The 23,825-nt window shown below is 36.8% G+C and overlaps 1 protein-coding gene and 1 non-coding gene across 2 annotated transcripts in view; one reads left to right on the top strand and one right to left on the bottom strand.

The window, feature by feature from the left end:
- The window catches only part of Cntn1 (contactin 1), a 410,344-nt gene that overhangs the window by 288,006 nt on the left and 98,513 nt on the right, over positions 1–23,825 (bottom strand). Inside the window, exon 2 of the mRNA XM_004638636.2 lies at positions 8,509–8,556. The gene's annotated coding sequence lies outside the window, so the exon portion shown is untranslated. The remainder of the gene's footprint in view (positions 1–8,508; positions 8,557–23,825) is intronic.
- LOC111818752 lies at positions 21,637–21,739 on the top strand. Its single transcript, XR_002822667.1, has one exon. It is a non-coding gene; the product is annotated as a U6 spliceosomal RNA (small nuclear RNA).

The following is a 23,825-nucleotide window of genomic DNA, read 5'->3' as shown; positions in this document are numbered from 1 at the left end:
AGATGAAGCAACCTATTACTTATGCTGTCTTCACTCACTCACACATTCATTCAACAGGTGCTCAGAGCTTAAACATTCCAACCCCCTTCTCTGGAGGACCATCCTGACTAACAGGAGTTGATCAGACTCCCCCTTCTGCTTGAGCTGAGCAGAATTAAAAGACTCACTAACTGGGGTGCTCCCGGGGGTCTTTCCAGAGTCAAGCAGGCAGGCAGGCAGGCAGATAGACAGACAGACAGACAGACAGACTGTTTTCCTCCCATTGGAATCCAATGTGAGCCAAGTGGGGAATCAGGTATCCTCAAGTAGGGAACCAGGTATCTTCCTCCAGACCTCTGAGGGGACTAAAGGAGTCTCAAGAGCATGCTTTCCTGTGGGGACCTGGGCAGGTGTTTGCTTCATCTATGAGGACCACGACCAATAACCAAAGAGGTCAGCACAGTCTGTCTTCCCAACCACAAAAAGATGCAGTGGGGAGCAGAAACATGAAAACAACACCCAGGATTTGGAGGTAGATTTATTCATGTCAATGGGCATTGATCTTTGGTAATCTAGGGCTATAGGGGATAAGCAAGCAGTAAGTACAGAAGCAGAATGCCTTGTCCAGTGGGCATTGGTTTATACAATGTGCATCATAATGACCAATTATGTGTTACAGTGACCAGTTGTTTCTAAGAGACAGAAGCAACCAAAACTGAAACAGGAACTATTATATGGATGACTAAGAAACTGAAGTATACTGGTGTGTGTAATGGGCAGTATTTCCTGTTATACCAACTTTTTCTAAATGAGGACATGTTTTTAAATTAAAGATTTTCTGGCCAGGGATATAGCTCAGGGGCACAAGCACCGGACTGACAAGTGAAAGGCCCTGAGTTCAATTCCTGATACCAAAAAATAAATAAGTAAAATAAAATAATAAATTAATTAGTTAATTAATTTAAAATTTTCTACACAGGAAATCATCCACATGTTTCTCTAATCTTTATGATGATCTTTTCATTGTCATCTCATTTTTACCATATGAAGGTCACTGAATGACTTCCTTACAAGTGAATATGGAGATTCAGAATTCAGTTTTTTTTTGTTGTATTGCAACATTATGCAAATAAATGTATCTTTGCCTCACCATCAAAGAAAGAAGAGAAGCCATGATTTTAAATGTTCAAGAAAAGCTGTATGCAATTTAAGTCTTTTTAAATGATAGGTGATTCAGTAATCAAAATGCAAATAGTTGGATTAGAATTTCATCTCCCTTTCTTGCCAAACTTCTGCTCCAAATGATAACATTAGTATGATAAAAGATTATATTATCTACACATGGGAAAATCAATCACAAAGTAATCACTCAGGCAATAATTATATAGCAATAAATATTTATCTCCAAGATATTATGCTAAATAATCTGTGGAGGCTTAGAAGACACAGAAATATAACTCTCTCCTCTTACAGATTTCTACAATCTCATTTAGGACATAAGGAAATGTAACAATGAAGGTTTAAATTAAAATATTCAAAATGTGGCACAAGGGAGAAAATTAGTGCATAATAAGTGTCTGTTATGTAGTAGGCACTGATAGGCACTTTATATATGTCATCTAATTTATCTCCAGAGTAAGAAGATGAAATATCTGATTAGGGAAAATCCAAAAGGATAAGAAGTATCTTTAGTGAACTTATGATGTTATTGAGACAGAACTTCTCATAGGTACCTGTATCCTTGGGGAAAATTATAGTAGGTTCTTCTATGACCTGCTAAATTATGGCTCATTAAGCTTCTCCAAAAGTGACGTTAATAAATCTTCCGCAGGTGGGTGAGAGGGATTTGCATTTGGGGGAGGAGCCTTCTTTGATTTAATTCTGTTGGAACCTTCTTAAAGTATTTCTGCTCCTGACTGAGGTTTTGGCAGGAAAAGCTATCAGGAGTCTCATATAGGTCACTATGAGGCAAGGGATTTAGAGTCAAAGCTCTTAGCCTTCCCTGTCCTAAGAGTGCACCAAGGTAGATGCTAAGAACAATGTCAGTAGGAGCTTCCTGTAGATGACCAACGGAGTCATATTCATGAACTCTGCAACTACTTAAAGGTTAGTTAGAGTCAGGATACCCTGTAGTAGTGAGTTATCGGTTGCAATGTGGTGAGGAATCGGTTTACTACAGAAGCACCTGTGTAGTGACTGGCGGACAGAAAGAACTGGCTTTCTGTCCTGGCTTTCTCTCCCCCTGACATTCAGAAGCAGGGCAGATGCCACTGAGTGATCCTCTAGGCCTCTTGGGCAATGGGGATGGGGCTAGAGAGGACCTTGAGAAGGCAGGATTGGGCTCCTGTTAATGTGTGCAAGCTTAATGTTACATAATATTTCAAGTGAAAATAGATAAATAGAAACTACAAGTTGGTCCAGCTACGTTTCTTTCTGAGTAGCGCAATTGTGACCCAGAAAAGATGTATAGCTTGCCTACAGAGTCATCGTCATTTGCAAAGCTACTATTCAATCAATTCTGTTTGACACTAATAGTCTATCCTCTACATAAGACATGCAAAGACTTCACATGTTCTCAAGATAAAACTATACATCAAACCAAATCAATAAATTATCACTCATTAATAGCAAAAATAATTTAAAACTCTATATAAATGTCATCATGCAATTCTAGAAGAAAATAAAGTTGCTGTGTGTTTTATGAAAAGTTCACACTCATTTTATTTTATCCTCCACTGAATTTCCACTATTGAATCCCCTGTGATTCCTTGGATTTTTTACTTAATGAGATATTATCATTTGGATGAAATGAGATATTTAAGAGCTTGCCATGAGATATTCTTACATTAGTTGCATTCAGAAATGAAGAGCCATGACTTTTAATATCTATTCTGTAATTCAATCTAATGTAACTGAAATGGATCAGGAAAAGGAACTAGTTAATAAACATACAGAATAATTCATTTATGTAACAAATGCAAAGATATAACGAATAGTCACTAAATGACATTCTAAGATACTGTGGGGGCTGTAATGGTTGTTGCAATGTCCCTAAAAGTGCTAAGCACAGAAGTTAGCACATACTTGTTGCTAAAACGTTACTGCCGATTGGGCTTGGGGTATAGGTTGGTGACAAGTACTGGCCTACCTACCATGCAAAAGGCCCTGAGTCCATTTATTCCAAGCATAAAAAAGAAAAAGAAAAAAGAAAAAGGAAAGAAAAAAAAAAGAAATTAGTGTTGACTGATGATAAACCAAGTTCTGAGTAAATTATTGTATATTTAAGAGAGTCCATGGACTTGCTGAAAAATTATATAAAGCAAAAGTTATGAAGATGTAAATCTTTTGAAGTAATAAGCAAATGAGTTTATTTGTAAGTAGAAAGGGGTGATTTCACATCTACATTTTCTAATTTATGAAAGATTTATCTAAACAGAAAACTTAATTGAGGGATTGATTTTTTTATATCGTTCTAATAGCTCAACAGAAACTACTTTATAGACAATATCACAATGAGCTGATGTTGAATATTTATCCAAAATGTAAATAATTCATTACACATTTGTCTGCTCTTATACTTGTTACAAGAAATGTCAGACTTTATGTAAAGCGTAGAGAAAATTTTCAAATAAGGTCTTCACAAAATAAAATGCAATTAAAAGATGGAAGTGAGTCTGAGACAGAAGCCATTCACAGAGTGGTAGAATGTTCTAGAGAGATTCCCATACACCATTATCTCCCAGCTTCCATTGTTGCTATTTAGAAGTAATCTATTGATGTAATTGTCTTTTCCTTAGCTGTGCCCTGCAATGATTCTCATGCTGCTTATACTTCTTTCTGTTCTTAGTCTTCTTCAGTTTAATTTTGATGCTTCTTGATGTAACTGCCTTCAAATTTATCTTGATTCACTTTCCTTAGACTTCCAGTTCTAAAGACGAGCCAGTTCATAATGCCTATATTTCTGCTACTAGTGGTATTCGATGCAGTCTTACCTGGAACAACTCCTACTTCATAGATCCTTTCAACCTTTTCAGCAGAAGTCAAAAATGGAAAAGAGCTCATCTTGAAAAGATCTGTGGACATACCTCATCTAATCAAATAGTTTTTTTCTGAGATACCTTATAAGAGACTCAGAGTTCTTAAGAATCTTGTATCAGCAGAAACACTGCCACTATAGACTGAAAAGATTAGAGATGTGGTATAAAAGAGAACGAAGATGTCTTTGCTCATTTTGAAAATGAAAAAGCAGGACGCAAACCCAAGTAAGCCTTTAGAAACTGAGACCCATCTTCCACTCACAGGAGCAAGAGTTCAAGGTGCTCAAACCTATAATAAGGAACTAAGCTCTGACAAAAATATTAATGTAAAAAAAAACAAAAAACCAATTTTTCCCTGAGTCTCTACAAACAAGCACAGCCTAACAACACATTTACCTTAACCTGGTAATGTTCATACTTGCCATCTGGCATACAGAACTATCAACATACTCAAATCTTTGTCCCGTCTTTGCTGTCTGATTTAGATGATACCCGTATGTAAGACAATACCTCTGTGATAATTTGTAAAACAGAAATAGAAAATTAATTTAATATTAACAGATGATTTTCTTCATCTGGTAATTTCAATACCTAACATCTTCGTATATCTCCTTTTGTGCCATATTTTGTTAGCTTCTTCTCATTTATTTTTTTCCACATAATTTTTCATGTTGAACTAATCTCTTATTTCTTTAGAGCTTTGTCTTTGAAACACTTTATATTTAGGTTCAAGTAGCAAAGGATTTACTCTGTTTCCTTCCAATGATTGTGAACTGGAACCATCCTAAATTACCAGATGAAGATTGTTGGACTGATGTCAGAGAAACATAATTGCCAACCAGCTAGATATCAAATGTTTGAATTTGTGGTCCCACAACATTAAGGAATGAAGTCACAAACCAAAGGAAAAAGTTAGAAGAGTTTTATCAGAATTATTTATACAGCAAAACCACAACGTGGGTGCAGTGTGGGTCAAACTACAATCAACCTGTGGGATTACAAGTACTGTCACTTAGCTTATATTAATCCTATAGGAAAACAAGTCACGTAGCAAGGGTACATGGCAATAACAAAGATATTTTCAAGAAGGAACTGGTTATCCCTCTGGGTGACTGATGCCTCTCTGGACTTACTGGACCAAGTGGTGCTAAGCACAGTATAACTCCAAGTTATTGTTTGTCCTTCAAGGAAACACAGAGGTCTGGACACTTCATCTTTATCTGGAGAGCTGGCTTTCTTCAGATGTGCCTCCAGCCAAAACGCTGATGTCTATTTTTGTGCCGACTTCACGGGCAGGCCAAGCCTTCTCTTCTGCGTATCAATTTCTATCTAACTTAGCCGCCTACAATAGGACCACAGAGGTGAATTCTGCAACCAAAGGAACATGAATGCTAACTCACATCTTTGTATCCTAGGGGCAGATTTGTATGGTCCAGGTAATAGAAAGATCTAAGTCAACAGTTGTCCTTGATGTGTGACTTCAGTGGTAGCTGTGTTTCTTGTAGATACCAACCTTGATCCTGACAGTACTGCCCGAACCCTGCCTGGCTTTGAAGCACTTTTCTACCAAATTCAACTTAGGGTGGCAGCCTTAGCTTTGTCTGAGGTTCCCAGCTTTGCATGTTTTTTTTTCTCATTGAAGCCTCCAGATTTCATTTCATCTTTATTTCCTTTGAATTCTTTGCTTTCTTTTCTTGCCAGATTAGCGAAGGATTTAATCAGCGCTTTTTATAATCATGTTTTTAGGGTTTTCCATCTATCACCTTCCAGAAAGGGAACCTTTAGTGTAACTTTTTAAACCTATCCTATTTATTTTCAGAAATTCAAGCAACTCATTTTATTGCCTTTGCAATAAATTATCTTTATCTTAAGTACAACTGTCAACAAAATAATAGCTTTTCCACTCAACTTCTTAGTATTTTATCAAGTACCACTCTTGATGATTTCTGATAGTTAAGAAAAAAAAAATAGCAGACCATGGGCAGTAAATTTAACGTTTTAAATCTTTACTTCCTGAGCTCTTGATAGCACCATGTGAGGTGTTACTTCCAGAGAGAAATTATATCTTCTCTTAGAGGTTTGTGCACTAAAGAGTCCTACACCCCAGTGATATTCAGAAGCAATGACTTAGTCAATCTGAACGAATAAAACATCCTTTGGGCTTCCATAGCAGGGTCGTACATTTCGCTGTGATAATTTATCTACTTACCTGCTTTTAACATACTACCTTGTAATCATCTTGAAAAGAGGGCTATATCTGTTTTTCTTAATGATTAGCTCAGAATTTAGCCTCTAATAAATTCTGATTAAATATTTCAAAACTGTAATCTATGAGTGAAATGAAGCATAGATATACAGCTACTTTCTCTTAGTTCACTGAGAATGAAAGTTTGTACTAATAATGTTTAGACAAGATATCATGTCTGCATCTTGTCCTCTGAATAACTACTACGAAGACAACAACTTGCAATGCATTAATTATTGTAACTGTCCTACTAACCTGTTTTGAAACTGTTTCATTACCATTTTATCTTTTTTCTTATTAAAATGAACTTTTAAAACTTGAAAAAAAAGAAATCTGAATAGCAAAGAAAAAGAAATTTGTAACGACATTATGCATATACTGTATTTTCACCAATGTTAAGAAAAAGTAGTGTTTATTCTGTAATACTGAATCGTTGAAAGACATTGCCCAAAATGAACTTGGGGCCTAAGAAGACTTACCATGCTTTATCTTGTTTGTTTACTAATTTACATATTTCATGGGGGTAATTGATGAATGAATATTTTGATTCTCAAATATATGGGTTTTAATTTTTTTTATCAGAAACATTGTTAATAGACTGACAGCAATACCAAATTAAAGAGAAAAAGGCACACTACCAGTAACAAATTGAAATAAATGTTTACAGGTCCTGCTTTAGGTAATTTATTAAAGAACCTTGATTATCACCCTTTATTCTACAGTTTTTAACAATCTACATTATATTGCCAGGAAATGAATAATTCTGATTTTAAAAATTAGAAAAAATTAAAAATTCATTTCATATATAGCTTCAAGTTTAGTGTTATTTTATTTTCTTAATTCACCTGAAAATTGTTTGAAATACCAGCTCATGTTCTTCAATTTTTATTTTAATTTCTTCAAAGAAATTTCCCCCATAAAGCCTTTAATGGAGTTAAGACCCAATCATTGCCTCTTTCCTTCACTGAATTCCTATATCCTATAGGATACATGAACCAGGGTCCCTTTGATACTTCAAAAGCAAAATAGGGAAACCAAACTCATCTTCTCCAACAAAACTGTCTTTGTTACCATTTCAAACCATTTTGAAAATTTTCTCTTTCATTATCGAAGGAAATTGAAAACTACATGCTCTTGCGCCTCCTTTATTGCTTTTACCTAATCTCATCAATGTCATGCACTTTGCCTTGTGTCCCAACAACAGTCTCAGCACCTTCCTCTTTCTGCCCACTGATTGGATTAGGATTTGGTTCTCACTTCGCAGACCAGCAGATTGAGGGAATTCCAGTACTTCTTTGTTGCTTTTTGCTGGTTGCTTACTCCATCACATTGCAGACTACTTTACTCACTTATGAAAGTACACAAGACAGCCCTGCATTTTGCCTAACCTTAGACATAGAGGACCAGGTAAGAAACTAGACCAATCACACTCTTGGCAACAGAGGAAGTTCACATACCGCCATCTACTCAGGTTCCATCATCCACTAATTTTCCTCAAGCATGCTTCCTTCCCCATCACGGCGTTCCTCGATCAGCTCCTTCACGCGGTCGGTAGTAATCAGACAGGCCAGTACGGCCTGCTCATCTTTTCCTCCACCCAAAATCTTTCCATGATAACACTGCACGCTTGCCTTTCCCAGGTAGTTCACGAAGTTAGAGGAAATCAAACCTGGATCAGATGGACTTTTAAAAGTGTGTCCCTTACTGCTGCATAACCTGAGCTACCTCTCACATTTCTTTTGGGATGTGACAAAAAAATGATAATAAAAATTTTGTGACATAGGCTTGCGGGAGGCTTAAATACTATGCAGTATTTAAGGTGCTTGGTATCATGCCTGAATTATATCAAATGCAAGTGGTATTCATTTTTTCATTATTCTTATTGATAATTATTAATAATTTCATTACATGTCCACATCATTCTGGCCTATACTGGGTTCTGGCCTCTCTTAACAGTGCTTCACTGTACAAGCAAACAGGTTGCTAATGGCCTCTTGTATGCTCTACAGGTAACTTGCTGAGGGCACAAGCAGTTCATCATGCCTTTTGATTATCTTTGTAAACAGAGAAATATTATAAAAAGTTAAAAAGGAAACAATATCATTGAGTGCCTACTCAATATCATGGACCAGAGTATTACTGGGTCTTCAACAGCTAGAAAAGTGATTAAATATTCCATTTCATATAGTTTTGCTATATATTTTATCCTTAAAATTAACAAATATACATGAAGGTGTGATAGCTTACCTTAGAATTGTTCTGAATTCAGCTTCAGAAATGGTCCAAAATGGATATCTACAAATCAATAATTATGAAGCTATAGTTAGTTAACTTCAAGATTAAACTTTGTCTACTTTTAATAAAAAATAGCTATAAACTACAGAATATGAGCTAAAATGTAATCCCATTAAAGTCTTAAATTGCTTATTTGAGCATCACAATAAGATTATAGTACACTTTTAAAGTTCATTTATAAAATCAATAAATATATTCAAGCTAAGAGAGTTTGACCTTTTCTGATTTTTTTCATAGCCTGTTATGGTTTAAATCCAAAATACCACCTTATTCAGCATTATTGACTTTTATTAAAAATTGATGTTTCAAATGAAAATGTAATACCACTGCTCAGCCTATCCCATTTATGATGCAAAACCATAAGACCAGATGGAAGCGTTTTTGAAAATTGAGTACATGACTATAGAAATAGCCATATTCAAACCAACTGAAATACTGTTATTTCACAAAATTTAAGAATTAACAATTTCCTATATGTTGAGTCAAGGGTTACATCTAGGTAATATTTGGAAATACTTATTCTTACACGGTAACTAATGAAAAATTTATAGAAAGAAGAGGACAGAAAGAGCACTTCAGATTTGTAAATCTTGGTTACTTTGATCATTTTCATTGCCACTCTAATGGAAAAACACTCTTTTCTCCTGAGAAAAAATTAGATGCAGAAGCCAAAATATTAATGGGTATCACAGAAATCAATAGAGATCCAATCTAACTCTGATGGAGAACATCTGAGAAGACATTGTGTCCACACAGAGACAATCCAACTTAGGGCTCTTCTTGAGCCTCTACCTACCTAAGGATATTGCTTCTGGGTTTCTGTATTTTGTTCTTCAGGCTGGTGACCCATTTCAACCCAGACACTGGTTAAAAGAAAATTACTGAAAAAATTAAATTGTATGGGAAGAGGAGATAACAATGGCCACCTCTCCTTTTAGCTCATATGAGGTATTATAACAAAATTTGCATCATACTTTTGTCCTAAATCATGGGGGAGAGATTATTGTTTCATATACAATCATGAAGAAAGAAAAAGAGTTTATTTGGAGGCCTCTGACACATATCAACACAGGGCTGCGGCCAGGTTCCATTGACAAATTTGAACTGAGATTTAATTTTTCTGTTTTTAAAGACTGGGACAAACATCCAAGGGATGGAGCCCAAGCATGGGCATGTGCTGCCTATGAGTCTTTTGGTGGCTTTCATGAACTCTCTCTGGATTCTCTTCTCACTTCTAGATTCACTCCTGTACCTCATCTGAAGTCTTTGTTACACAGTTACATTTGTGAATTTACACATGTGCAGTATTTTACCTATCAGTGAAAATATGACTCTGGAGGCTTAATACAGTCTTTTTTTGTTTTTTTGAGAGTGGATATGAAAACTTCATTTATTTTTTAAATAATTTATTGAGAAACCAATAGCAATGAGACATTGTCAAAACTGATTACTAGCACATTTTCAATAGTTAATACATTGCGTATTGTTGTCTTAGTGGGTATTCATTGCACAAGAGGCAGACAAGATACCCTGTCTACAAACCCTATCAGAACAAATCTCTCTATTCATTGAATTAAGAGAATGCAGCTGTATATTTATCCTAACTATTCTGAGTATACAGATACAAAATGGTCATTCATTTGTATCTCCCTTTTTTGTTTAGTTTTGTCAGAGATGGGTATTCCATTGTCATTTAAATATTGTAGGTGCATGAATTCAGCAAAATATTCCAATATAGTCCAGTAGTCCATAATAGTCGTGGGTTTTCCATCATAAGACTGGCAGTGTCAGAAGTTGTTGACTAGAGCCTTTTACAGCTCAGCATATTAATATGGCTTTGCTTTTTATACTTCATTTTTATACTTTTCTACTGGATGGTTAAGACCAAGATAAGGCAAGACCTATATAACAAGGAATGTAACTTTTGTATCTGATAAGGTCTGCCAAATCCCCTCAGGATTTACCCTGAAACCCTGTACTGCAGTTTGTAGGCCTTTTGTCAGTGTTGCCATGTGGATGAGTCACGGCCATTGCTTGACCAATTTGCTCTCAATATAGTCATTGTTTATATCTTAAGATTTATTATTCCCTTTGCTGTTGACTTGCTTTTCAGGAGTCCTGAATCCATCTGATTTATCCTGTCCAGTGTGTATTTGACCGCTATTTTCACCTGGGTGAGATAACTCTTGCTAACAGAGATAAACTTACTAGAGATCATGTGGCTACTCTCTGGTTCAGACCAAAGTCTGATTCCTTAATGACTCATAACAGACTCATGAAGAAAAGGGACTGTCGTTACCTTTGTACAAAATTCTTTTACAAAAGAAAATTGAACTCTTTGTGTGGTCAGTAATTTCAGGCTCTATTAAACCTTTCTAGTCACGTAATCCTGAGCCCCTCACCACAATAAAGAGTCGAATAGAAAGCCTAGACTGCTCAAAGCCCTCTTCAGCTGGTGCATGGAGTTTTGCACCAACTTTAAATGAGGCTTAGTCATTATTTCCTTCCCCCAAAAAGGCACTCTCTGAACATCTCACATTTTCTCTGAAAATATGACAAAAACAGGTAGTATAAGGACCTTTATATTTTATATACTGCATTGTATATTCTAAAGTCACATTGTCGCCTCCCACAGTGTTGGAAACTAAATAAATAACTGGTCATACTTCAGACTTTTATCTCATGTATTCCAAATATCTAATAGTTTTAAAGTGTAAAGTCTAATCATTTAGAAGATATGTTATCTTTTCTCAATGGGGATAAGCAAGCAGTAAGTCTACACATCCGCCATCCCAATGCCCATCTTAGACAGACTGTGAGGCAGGTGGCCTTCCAGGATTATTTTGTCCACTCTAATAACTCCTTTCAATTTTCCTCAGATCATAACTTCTGTATTAGTATGCACGCCCTGTACTGTACATTTTTTATTTAATGACCGCATTCAGTTCCTGCAACTAAATAGTTAAGTGAATTGGCTGTGGAATGAGGAATTGTACATAGTATGCAAACTACAGCATTTGGAACAAAGAACTAGTCAAAGAAAACTCCAACTTCATGACTTTGTTTGCATAACACTTACATACAGTACGGTAACATACAACAGAACATAAAACTACAGCACTATACAGTACAATCTGCAAAAATTACATTATTTGTACAAACAAGACATACTGTAATGTGAAAACAACATTTAAACTCTATGAATAAGTTGCAAGTCTAAACAGCATACCTTGGTTTTAAGTCCAAACAGTCATTAACAGGTAGTCATTACATAAGAAATATCTGTATTTCACAGTGAATTCCAATGACTTCGAATTCTGGCATTCATGAATATGTTGTTTTACTTTGTTATTGTTATTTAGGTGACTAGAGACCAAGAGTACAAAGTGTCTCTTTTATATGCATCTATTGATTGAGCTGTGTCTTCCAAAGCAAGTGACTTTTAGATGTAGTAGGACCATGTTGGAGACTAGCATATTATGTTTCAGGATCTTATTCTTACAGGACAATGATTTGGGGCAAAAATTTTAGAGCTGTCAGTAATACGAAGAGTCTGCTGCAGCATTCGTGACATAGGTTCACCACCCTATTATAGGATATTATTTTCATAGGATTGTATTTGTATATGCACTTAGGTTTGAAACATTTTCAAGAGAAAAATAAATGGTTCAAAGATCTTAGGAATCCAGACTAGATTCCGAAGTCAACATCTATACATTTGTTCCACAGTCATACCTGAGATTTAGACTTCTACCCTGATGACAATGGTAGGACCTGAAACCAAAACCAAATTGCTTGGGAATGTGCTCAGTTACAAAAAGCTTTCCTGAGTTAGCCAAAAGCATGCTGCTTTATTTTGATTGTTCCTGTCCTTTGAGAAGCAGTTACAAAGAGGAAATGCTATGTTTTATGTTCAATTTCTTCTTTGAGAAAGAAACTTAACTTTTCTTCTCAGTTGTATTTAACTTTAGGGATTCTGCTATGTTGAAACCCAAAGTGGTTCTTAACTGTTTTATGGTTAATATAAAAGAAAACACTTTCCTTTCATGACTTGACTCAAAATAAACACATTTAAAAGAGTGTCTTAAGTGACAGCAAACTTCTTAGAGGAGGTACTTATAATTAATTAGGGTCAATCCCTGGCCATTGTTAGTTAATTTAGAGCCTTGGAAATCTCAGTCCAAAAAAAAGAAAAAATCCTCTTAAGACTTGCTATTTGTTCTCTGTTTGTTCCCTTACTCCACAACTAATTATTTCTTTAGGTGTAGATACACATCCAAACAACACCAGAGAGCTAACCTTTAAATTATAAGCTTCTTTGAAAAAATTTTAAGTACAAAGTAAAAAAAAAAAGTTGAGGAAAGTTTTTATTTGTTATAAACAATGAAAAGTACAAGTAGCACACAAAAAGAATAGTTAAATAATCCAAAACTCCCCCCCCCCAACACACACAAAAAGATGAGGGATTAAGAACAAGATTTTTCTGATGGACACCTTAGGTGAATTTGACATTTTACTTAAGGAACTAAGTCTTTACAGTAAAACTGTTCTTTTTACTTCCCTACTTGTTGAGAATTTTTGCCTTTCATTTAAAAAAAAAAAAGTTTATGCTTTTTTCTGACATATATTCGTTTCCAACATCAGTATTTTTGAGCTTTGGGTCCATTATCAAGAAAAATAAGGGGGGTGGGAATATAGCTCAGAGGCATAAGCACCTGTCTGGCAAGTGCAAGGTCCTGAGTTCAATCCCTGGTATGAGGAGGAGAAAGAGAGAGAGGGAGAGGGAGAGGGAGAGGGAGAGAGGAAAAATAAGGGTTACCAACTGCATCACTACAGTCAGTCTGATAAGTGGCCTGATTAGTAAGTAACCAAAGAAGGTCCGGCGAGAGAGCTCAGGAGACTAAGCGCCTGCTTAGGTAATCACAGGGACCAGGTTCAATCTCTGGCACCACATGCCGTGCCAGTCCCTGAGACCAGGCGTGGTGGTGCACACCTGTAATCCCAGCACTGGAGAGGCTGAAAACAGGAGGATCACTACAGGTCCAAGCTGCATAGGGAGACCTTGTACCCAATACATAAAATAAAATAAGTAACCAAAGAGGGGAGGAATGTGGCTGTGCTGGGCAAATAAAGGATTCAGGACCTACTCAGGACAGGGCAGGGTGACCTGAGGTCTAATCAGGTTATCTAGAGCAAGGCACCATTTAAACCTGATGGTTTATTTATTTCTGAAATTTGTTACTTCCTATTTCTGATAATGTCTGACTAAAGTCAACAAAAGCCATTCAAAAGTGAAATGCCAAACGAGAAGGCGCTACTGAGCCTGGCTGAACACGTGACATCAGCCCCTTCCTCACCTCGCATTCCAGGAAAAATTTATTTATTAGCATGAAAACAAAGACAGATTTTAGAAAAATTAAGATAGATTTTTGGCTAGGTTATTTTCCTCTCGTTGTTGGGACAAAATACCCGGCACCCAGAAATAAGGAAGGAGAGGTTTATTTAGCTCACGGTTTTTGGAAGCTCCAGTACGTACTGTGCTGGCTCCCAGGCAGAGCGGCACACGGCAGAGGGCAGCTGTTCACGGCAAGGGAAAATAGCAAAACAGCAAAAGCCAAAGGGAGGAGCAGCAGGTGCAGCAGCTAGCAGGCCTCTCTCCCCCTCCTTACATTTGCATGCAGATTATCTGCAGCAGGTGTAGCACTCACACCCATAATCCCAGCTTTGGATCATGAATTAATCACAAACTGTAGAAGCCTGAGGCACTGGGGGGACACCTAGGCACGAATCCTAACAATCTGACAGCATTTGTTCAATTCTATGTTCCTTTATTTTGGAGCATAAGGAATGAAATTAAAGATATAATGAAAATTCTAGCATGTTTGACTACATATGCATGTGCTAGTGCTCGAGAATTGGAAACAAAGTTTGAAAGAAGAAAGAAGTTTACTTTTACAGTTCAGGGACAGAAAATGGAGAAACATAAAGGAAAACTTAAAATTTGCACCTGAAGTTAAAAGGCAGGTCAGGGCTAAGTTAAGAGTCTGGCTGTCATTTTTGCTGAGGTGTAAAATCTAATGCTATGAGAATTACAGAACACGGTGGGATGAAGTGAGGGCTGGGAGAAGCCAGGTCAGTAAGAGAAACCAAAATAACAAAAGACAGAGGATGCGTGGTCAGTGAACTGTATGACAAGTTAAAGGTGGGTCACTGAAATTAACTCTAAAAAGAATATACTCAGTGAAAAGATGTTGCCAAGAGGGTTAGCTACTTCGGAGAGTGTGAGGAAGACAAAAGCCTGCAGAAATCATTGCAGCTCGCTGTGTTACTTGACTACAAAGGCAGCTCTTCCCAACTGCAAAGATAGGCAGGGGTCGATGGAGATGCAGAAACGGTGTGAAAATTGGGTCATATGTAGATCTGCACCAGGAAAAGACAGGAAGAGAGACAGGAAGTAGAGCAAAGATTTGCTTTGTTTTATCTGTTTTCATTTCTCAAACAGAAGCCCATGGGGCATTCTTAAAGTTGGAAAGACATCTCACGAGAGTGTAACAATTTAAATTATAATATTAGAGCTTGGCTAACTGACCTCACAGCATATCCAAGAATTTCAAATCAAAAATCAATAGGGGCTTGATTTCAAGTCACAAATCAACAATTAAAACTGTATCCTGCTTCTCTCTTACAACAACATAAAAGCTGGCATTGAGATTATAAATTATAAGATACAATTTATAATTTGCAGAGTACTAAACTGACCCATGTTAAGTGAATAGTTCAAAGATTGTCAGCATTTTAAAGGCTTTACTCATATTTGATGTGCCAAATAATTTAAATACCCAGAACACTTGGTCTTCTAGTCTTAGCAATTGCAGGAACTCAAGCATGAGTCCCAAATGCCCATTTGCTGGTAGAACCCAGGGACTAGACTTTCAGGCTCATCCTTACTAAAAGGGACTGGTTATAAACAAAACAAGAATAGAGAAATATCAATTTTATAAGCTATAATAGTATGATAGTCCATCATGTGGAACGTCGCAAATACTGTAAGTAGTTGCGATATTTACAATAGATAATTCATAAGCCACACTATATTAATCAAGTAACTTTTGTTTTACAAAATGAAGAATTTATTTGTATCTACAGTTGACTCATTATGCAATAATACAGGAACACTGTACTCACAATACATTTTTTATATCTAGGGTTTATTTTTATTTGTTTGCTCATTTGCTTTTGACAGTGTTACCAGAACAACTTTATTTTTTTCTATTTCAAGAAACCACTGCCCGAATTCTTTGTCTTCAGTACAGACCTCACGCTATAATAAAAATTCACAATTAGCACATTTTTCATGGAAGTCTTCGTGCCGTTTTTAAGTTATGAATTGACGCACCTGCACACTCCCAATTTCCAAATGTTGATTTCCAGACTTAAAGTGTGCTGATACATTACATGTGATTAGAAAAAGATGTTTTATTAGTGAAGTAGAAAGTTAACAAAATAAAACTAATAATGGACTCTTCACAACAGTGTCTGTATATGTGACCCCATATCAGGATATTTAACCTTAATATATAAGGAAAGAGGCACAATATCTTTGAAAAATGGAGAAAAGAATTACAGAACTAAAACTACACTATGTAAGAGTGCGGGTTCCTTGGTAATTGTGTCTTACATTTAAATGGTCTCCCAAATTAAGATCTGAAGAAGGACACATACCAAAGGAAACATCCATTATGGGGGGCGGTGATTAATTGAGCTCTTTTTTGGAATGTATCAGCTCCTTTTCAAATATAGTACCTAAATTTATTTTGAAATTCTCTTCTCTATACATTAGATTGAAAAAATACTTTGTTATTAAATATTTTTAGAAGTCTCTTAAAACTATGCTCTACTTTCTCTTTCAAGAACTTTAGTAAGTTTTGATGTTAAAAAATTAGAGAGCCAAAAAAAAGATCGGGGCTGGCTAAATGGCTCAGTGGAATAAGCGCTTCCCTGGCAAGCACAAGGGCCTGAGTTCAATCCCTGGTTCCGCAAAAAAAAAAAACCTAGAGAACCATGCTGGCCCTGCCCTTAGTGTGTGCTCAGACAGTCTGTAATCCCAGCACTTGGGAAGCTGAAAACAGGAGGATTACTAGAGTCAGAGCTGCATAGTGAGACCCTGTAGACCCTGTACTAAATACATTAAAAAAAAAAAAAAACTAGAGAAACACTAAAAACTAGTCTAAAAGTAAGATGCTAAGAACATAATTTAAATGTTTCTCCTCATGATGAAAAAGACCCAGTAGAGGCTAAGGTATATGGAGACGAGAGTTAAGTGTGTGATTTGTATATATCTTCATAAAATCGGATAGGGTCAGAGGCAGAAGGATATTTTCTTCAAAATACGGACTTTATCATCTTGAGTATTTGCTAATTTTTCACAGAAGTTGGCAATTGCATGTCTCAGCTTTGCCACTGCAACCTTTCCTCAGCTCAAATACATTTCCCACTTTTGTTATTTTACTAGCTATTGCCTTGAGAGACTGAACACTTCCGTCTCATGGATGACAGAGCTACTAATAGATCCATTTCTTTCTTAAGTGGAACATTCAAAAATGAATTCCAGTCATTGAAATTCCCCTGCCTCAAACACTTTAATCATTAATGTCTTCCTTATAGTGCCTTCCATGCTAACCACAGAAAACTCATTATACATGGGAATCATCCAAGGAAGTCTCTTAAGTCTGAAGCTCTTTCATCCCCGTCCTTTCAGATGAATCCTAATTTTCAGAAAAGTTCTCTGGTGTCCAGTGCTTTCGACCTTATCTCTCTTCTCCGATCAGCTCAGCACACTTATGTCAGCCAACTTATTTTCTTACCTTGCATTTCCTTTGATTGCAGTTACATATGTGTGCACGAGAGTCTTCCTACCTTCTGCAAACCAGTATATATCATTGACTTTACACTTACATATGAAGAAGGCTGGTTTTAAAACAGGAAAAGAAAATAAATCAAACAAAAATCTGAAAGTCTGAATTGCTAAGTTCAGAATATTTATAAAGATTATATGTGTGTATGTGTAATTTTATTAGCAGCCACAGTTAAAAAAATTATATATATATATATATATATATATATATATATGAAGGATACTAAAACTCATTAACAAAAATGTATAGGGCTAGTTTTATTTTTTTTAATTTATTTATTTATTTATTTGTTTATTGGGTACAGGGTCTTACTACGCAGCTCAGACTCACAGTGATCCTCCTGTCTCAGCCTCCCCTGCACTGGGATTACAGGTGTGCACCACCATGCCCGGTCTTGGTGACTGACCCAGCGTGCCCATTCCTGTGCCCAGCGTGGCATGTGGTACTGAAGGTTGAACTTGACACCTTGTACTTGCCAAGAAGTCGCTTAGACTGCTGAGCTACCTCCCCAGCCTGAACTTGTTCTATGTACCAGATATTTCTGAGCATTGCAAATCCAGTAATGATCAACAAAAACAACCAAAATCTATTTACTTTCATGAACCTTCAATTTTAGACAAAAGAAGTGCTAAGGATGACACAAATCAGTTCTGTGAAGACCCCAGTAGATCAGACCTTATCTGCAGTCCTGCATCTGATACCAAACTTAGAATATGCATCGTGTAAGCTAATGCTTACTGACACATTGGTTTGCAATTGTGTTTTGTCATTTGTGCAGGATTTTCTATAAGCAAGAATCATGTCTAACACCTGCCACAAATAACTTAGAATGCAACATAGAATCAAGTGTAAGAGAAAAAAAAATTTAAATAAATAATGCCAAGTACCTTCATAAAGTTAGCACTTTTACTGTAAGCTTTATTTTTGGAAATCTCTCTCTAGATTCATTCTGTTCACCTACCATACAGGTTTCACACATTTAAATAAATAGGATATTATGCATATTAAAGTAATTTCCTAGATCTACATATCTGTGTTGGCTACTTTTCTCATTGCTGAGACAAAATACCCAGCACCCACAAGTTAAGGGAGGAAAGGGTTATTTAGCTCATGATTTGTATAGGTTTCAGCCCATAATCAACTGGCTCCAAGGCAGGGTAACACATGGCAGAAAAGCAAGTTCATTGTAGTGCCAAACAGCAAAAGCCACAAGCAGAGAGCAAGTGGAGAGGAGGGAGGGAGGGAGACAGAGGGAGACGGAGAGGCTCTTTCTGTGTCTTACATTGTATCCAGCCTGCCCGCTCTAGGCCCCAGGGAAGGTGGAGCACTCACATCCTTAATCCCAACATTGGACCACAAATCACAAACTAGATTCAGTCACCTCTGAGAAGCCCGCCCACCTATGACTACATCCAGACGTGAACCATAACTACATGTCTTTTCAAGAATTTGATAGGAAGAAAAATGTCTGACTCTTCACTGTTACAGATGATGAATGAATGCAGAGGTAAACATTAAATGACTTAATTGCCATTTTCTCAAATGCAAAGAGCCAACTCAGTCAGAAAAAAAGAGTAGGATATAGGAATTTATCAAACACTTGATCAGCAGTCTATCCCATACAACAAATCTAGGATTCAGCTTTACTTAATTCAAGTATTAATTTTCATGGAGTTAGAATTTATTGAAGGTGTTATTTTATATAACTGTTAAAATTAAAATTGAGATACAGTGACTGCATTGCATTTATGTTAAAAGGGCAGATATATCAACCAAAGCAATGTTACATACTTTGGTTTATAAAACACCAAGTACTGAAAGTTTGTTTTACATGCCCACTGGTTGGCTGGTAAATATTTTGAATCTTACTCTTGGGTTACATAAGCATATATTCTCAAGGAAGGGATATTTTAAGTCAAAACAACATAGTACTTTGGAGTACCTTGAAGATTTTTATAAATTACAGAATTAGGGCCGGAGAGATACCTCAGTGGACTAAGCGTTTACTTTGGCAAGCGCAGGGACCAGGTTTTGATCCCCAGTCCTGCATGCCATGCTGGCCCTCCCCTGTGGCACACTGAGCCAGCGACAGAGTCTGCGTATGGGGGCACACACCTGTAATCCCAGGGGTGGGGAGTCTGAAAACAGGAGGATCACTACGAGTCTGAGCTGGATAGGGAGACCCTATGCCAAATACAAAAAAAAGAAAAAAAAAAAACAGAATAAATAAGTTACATAATTAATTTGGATATGAATAATTTAAAATTCCATGGCAGATTAAAAACTACTATTAAAAATTATTCAAAATTATTTTTAAAAAAGATAAGGAAAGTGAGGAGAAGATAGCACAAAGGGAAGTCTATTGTAAAACAAAGGTTCATCCGCTTTTGGAAAAATGAAAGGGAACAATGACTCCCAATGATGTCTCTTCTCTTTCCTGTCCACAATCCTGAATAGAGCAAACCATACACCACATAGTTAGTGTTATGTGCCTCAGCCCCTTATCCATATTTAAGCCATTTCACAGACAAGGGTCCCTGGAGAAGTAATTCTGGGGAGTTAAGTATCATACCACAAACTTCTAGCCCTATTTTATCATGCAATGCCCAGTTCCCAAAAGAGGATCTGAAACTCTTGGTTTCCATTTCAAATTGAAGTCATTCTCCCACCGTGTCTTGCTTTCTCTCACTGATACAGTGCGCATCTCACTTCCCGGCTGCTTCTTCGTTGACTCCCTCCTTCGCCACACTCCTGAAAGCTCTCTTACCAAGGCCACATGCCTAAATCACAAGTGAGCCGAAGGCTACACGGAGTATTGGTATGATTTTGACTTCATTGGAATTTGTGCAGCTTTATCATCCTTAATTCACCAGTCTCAATTGCTGTCTCAGCGCACCCCAGGGGCAGAGCCAGCACGGCAGGCCTGGGGATTGAACTCCCAGCCCCTGTGTCTGCCTAAGCAGGTACTTTTTTTTTTATTTGTGTGTGTGTGTGTGTGTGTGTGTGTGTGTGGCCAGCTCAGCCCACCAGGCAGTGCGGCTGGCTGGCATGTGGTGCTGGGGGATTGAACCGCGGTCCCTGTGCTTTAACTAAGCTTGTTCTAAGTAGGTACTTTAGACCACTGAGCCATCTCACCAGCCCCTAAGCAGGTACTTTAATCTGCGATTTGGCCGGCCCTCATATCTCTTTTTGGCGAAGCAACTTTTTCCTCTTCAGTATCAGGAATCGAACTCACAATCTCGTGCTTGCCAGGCAGGTGCTGTGCCACTGACCCATATACCTGACAGGCCAAAATATTTAACTCAGAATAATGAATTACTAGGTAACCAAATTATGGCAAAAGTTCTACAGGTATAACTATGCATGTTCTGAACACAAAGCACTTAAATAAGTATAGCATGCCTTTCTTCTGTTTCACTTCTTCCCTATTGTTAATACCCAAATAGGTTGGGGTTATTTTTCTTCTCTGGCTTTAGACTCTTTATTTCACATTTAAAATTCCTTTCCTAGACACTTGACTATAAATCCATCTACTTGCACTATACTGTGTTTCATTCACATATTGTATGATTACAGACAAAGAAGTATGACTGCCTCAAGCAAAGAAAATGTTGGCACTGCTTGGGCCTGATACTATAGACATAAAAGTATCTATCTTTAAGATGATAACTGAAGGTGGCCTCAAATGGGACTTGTATTGGAATTACATCCATAACTCCGACTTCCCTATAATATCTGTACTATATGACTATGCCTATACCACTCATGGACAGTTCCACAGCAGCACACGGAACCTTGGAGCCCATCGTGCTTGCTAGCTCTGCGGACACAGAAGTACCATTAGCGAATCTCCCTCACTGACTGTCATCACTGACTAATCCTCCACCAGGAACTTTCTGAATGAACAGGACACATTACCATCTCCTATGTTTAGGCTGTCTGGACTAGAATGCATATCTTTCTTAAATGTAATAATATCCCACACCAGGAAGAGTACTTGCAAGAATATTATAAAATAAACACACATCACTAGACATTGAACTTTTGTTAGTTGAAAATGAAGCTTCTAAGCAAATTATTTTAAAACTGCTGAGGGAAAATGCACCCATGAACCATTAAAGAAAAGACTACAGGGTGAAAAGTTGATGTAAAGAAGAGAATTCTGGTGCTCACTTTGGCCGCACATATACTAAAATTGGAATGACACAAAGAAATTTAGCATGGCCCCTGAGCAAGAAGAGAATTCTGTATATACATACATATTTTTTCTTCACTACAAAATAGTCTTCCATTTGTATCTCCCTTTTTTGTTTTGTTTTGTCAGAGATGGGTGTTCCATTGCTGTTAGAGAAACTGTATTTGGAGAAGTCAGTCTTCAAAGGACCTTTTCATACTTGACACCAGGCCAAATATTGTAGGTACTTGAATTCAGCAAAACATCCCAAAATAGTCCAGCAGTCCATACTAGTTATGGGTTATCAGCAGAAATGGCAATTGTCAGAAGTTGTTGACTTGAGCCTTTAGTTAGGATAGATACACAGCTACGTTCTCTTAGTTCAATGAGAAGAAGTATTTGTACTAATATTGGTTAGACAAGAGATCATGTCTGCATCTTGTACTGTGAATGACTACTATGCAGACAACAATATGCAGTGTATTAATTATTGTAACTGTTCTACCTACCTGTTTTGAAACTCTCATGGCTATTTCTTTCTCATTAAAATTAATTTAAAAAAAATTTAAGAAGAGAGTTCTGTGTTTTGAGCCAGAGAAATAGTTTGAATTCAAAAGCTAATGTGTTATGCAGAAAATCTGAGTAGCACAACAAACTTTTTCAAGCCTTATTTTTTAACTACAACACAATGAGAACAATTTTTAATATGATTTCCTACTAGAATAGTACGTCTAGTGGGCTCATGAGACTCTACTGGATTTCTTTCTAGGATTTCCTCAGAGCTGATTTCTGGAGTATGCACAAAGATTGTCTAATCAACAAATAAAGGTACACTAAGCTTTCTGACTTAATAAGCAAACCAGGACTCAACTCCTGGGATTGAAAAATGAGTAATTAAATTTGAAACCCTAATAAGGAAGTTTCCACGTCATTAGTTTCATGATGCACCTGCCTGTGCCTATCCCACTGTCACTAGTAAAATTTAAGTGCTTCATATTTCATATTTGTTATTTTTCAAATACATCTTAGATTATCCAATATAGCTCAAGTAATAGAAAATAATTAAGAATTCACGCCTTTCACGGTCACTTGCATAATCTATAAGCATTCCTGTATATATACATTTTGCAATATTTATAATTATATTTTTATTTCTACATTATCTTTTAAGACTTCTATACTCTTTATGGTGATATCTAGACTATAAAATCCTAATTTGATCATTATATGCAAATTTATATAAGCTTATACATAGCCTTTAACAATTTTTTGATTTTTTTATTCAAAGCACTGAAAAGAATATGTATTATATACACATCCTTGTACAGATATTAAAATCTAATGACAGGATTTAAGCAAAAGTTTCAGGTAGAAATTTTCTTGACTCACTTTATATACTTTGTTAATGCAAATTTTTCTTATAGTACTAATTTTATTTCCAATCCCAGATAATATCATACCTAAACTGATTCTTTAGAAAAGAATCAAAAGGGCTTTAATTGCTTCCCCCAAACATGTTCTGAATGCAATGCTGACACTGGGGGCTATACCTTTTCCCCATGACTGACCTGGTCAATATGCCTGTCTAGTTTGTGAAGACTGTCCCTTTATCCTCCAAAAGACTTTTTCTAGGTGTATGGGGCATTCTGGGAGTTGCTAACATTGAGTGACTTCAGAAAGATTTGGCAGTGTTGACTGAAATGCAAAGTTTGGCACAACTAAGGCTATTGAAACCTGGAAACCTTGATATACTTTTTAATTTTAGTTTCACCAAGCTGCCAAATATGCAAACTCATTGAATCCAAAACAACCTAGCTGAATTCTCTCCTCAGTTCTCTAGAGTAGAGCCCTGATGCCCTTGAACTGCCTCCTCTCAATATATAATTCTATTTGCTTCGCTTTGCTTTTTTAAAATGTATTTGGTACAAGGTCTTGCTACACAGCCTGGACTCATACTGATGCTCCTGTCTCCGTCTCCCCAGCACAGGGATTGCAGGCATGCACCACCACACCCACCCAGTCTTGGTGGCCTGCTCAGTGCACCCGGGAGCAGGGCTGGTGTGACGTGTGGCACTGGGGATCAAACCCCGGTCCCTGCGCTTGTATAACCAGGTGCTTAGTCTGCTGTGCTATCTTGCAGACCTATTTTTTTTTCTTAATCACTTTTTAAGAATGTATCA

Source organism: Octodon degus, unplaced genomic scaffold (assembly GCF_000260255.1).
Source record: "Octodon degus isolate 3935 unplaced genomic scaffold, OctDeg1.0 scaffold00100, whole genome shotgun sequence".
Taxonomy (NCBI): domain Eukaryota; kingdom Metazoa; phylum Chordata; class Mammalia; order Rodentia; family Octodontidae; genus Octodon; species Octodon degus.
The sequence above is the reverse complement of the archived record's forward strand: the minus strand, read 5'-3'. Positions and strand labels throughout refer to the sequence as shown.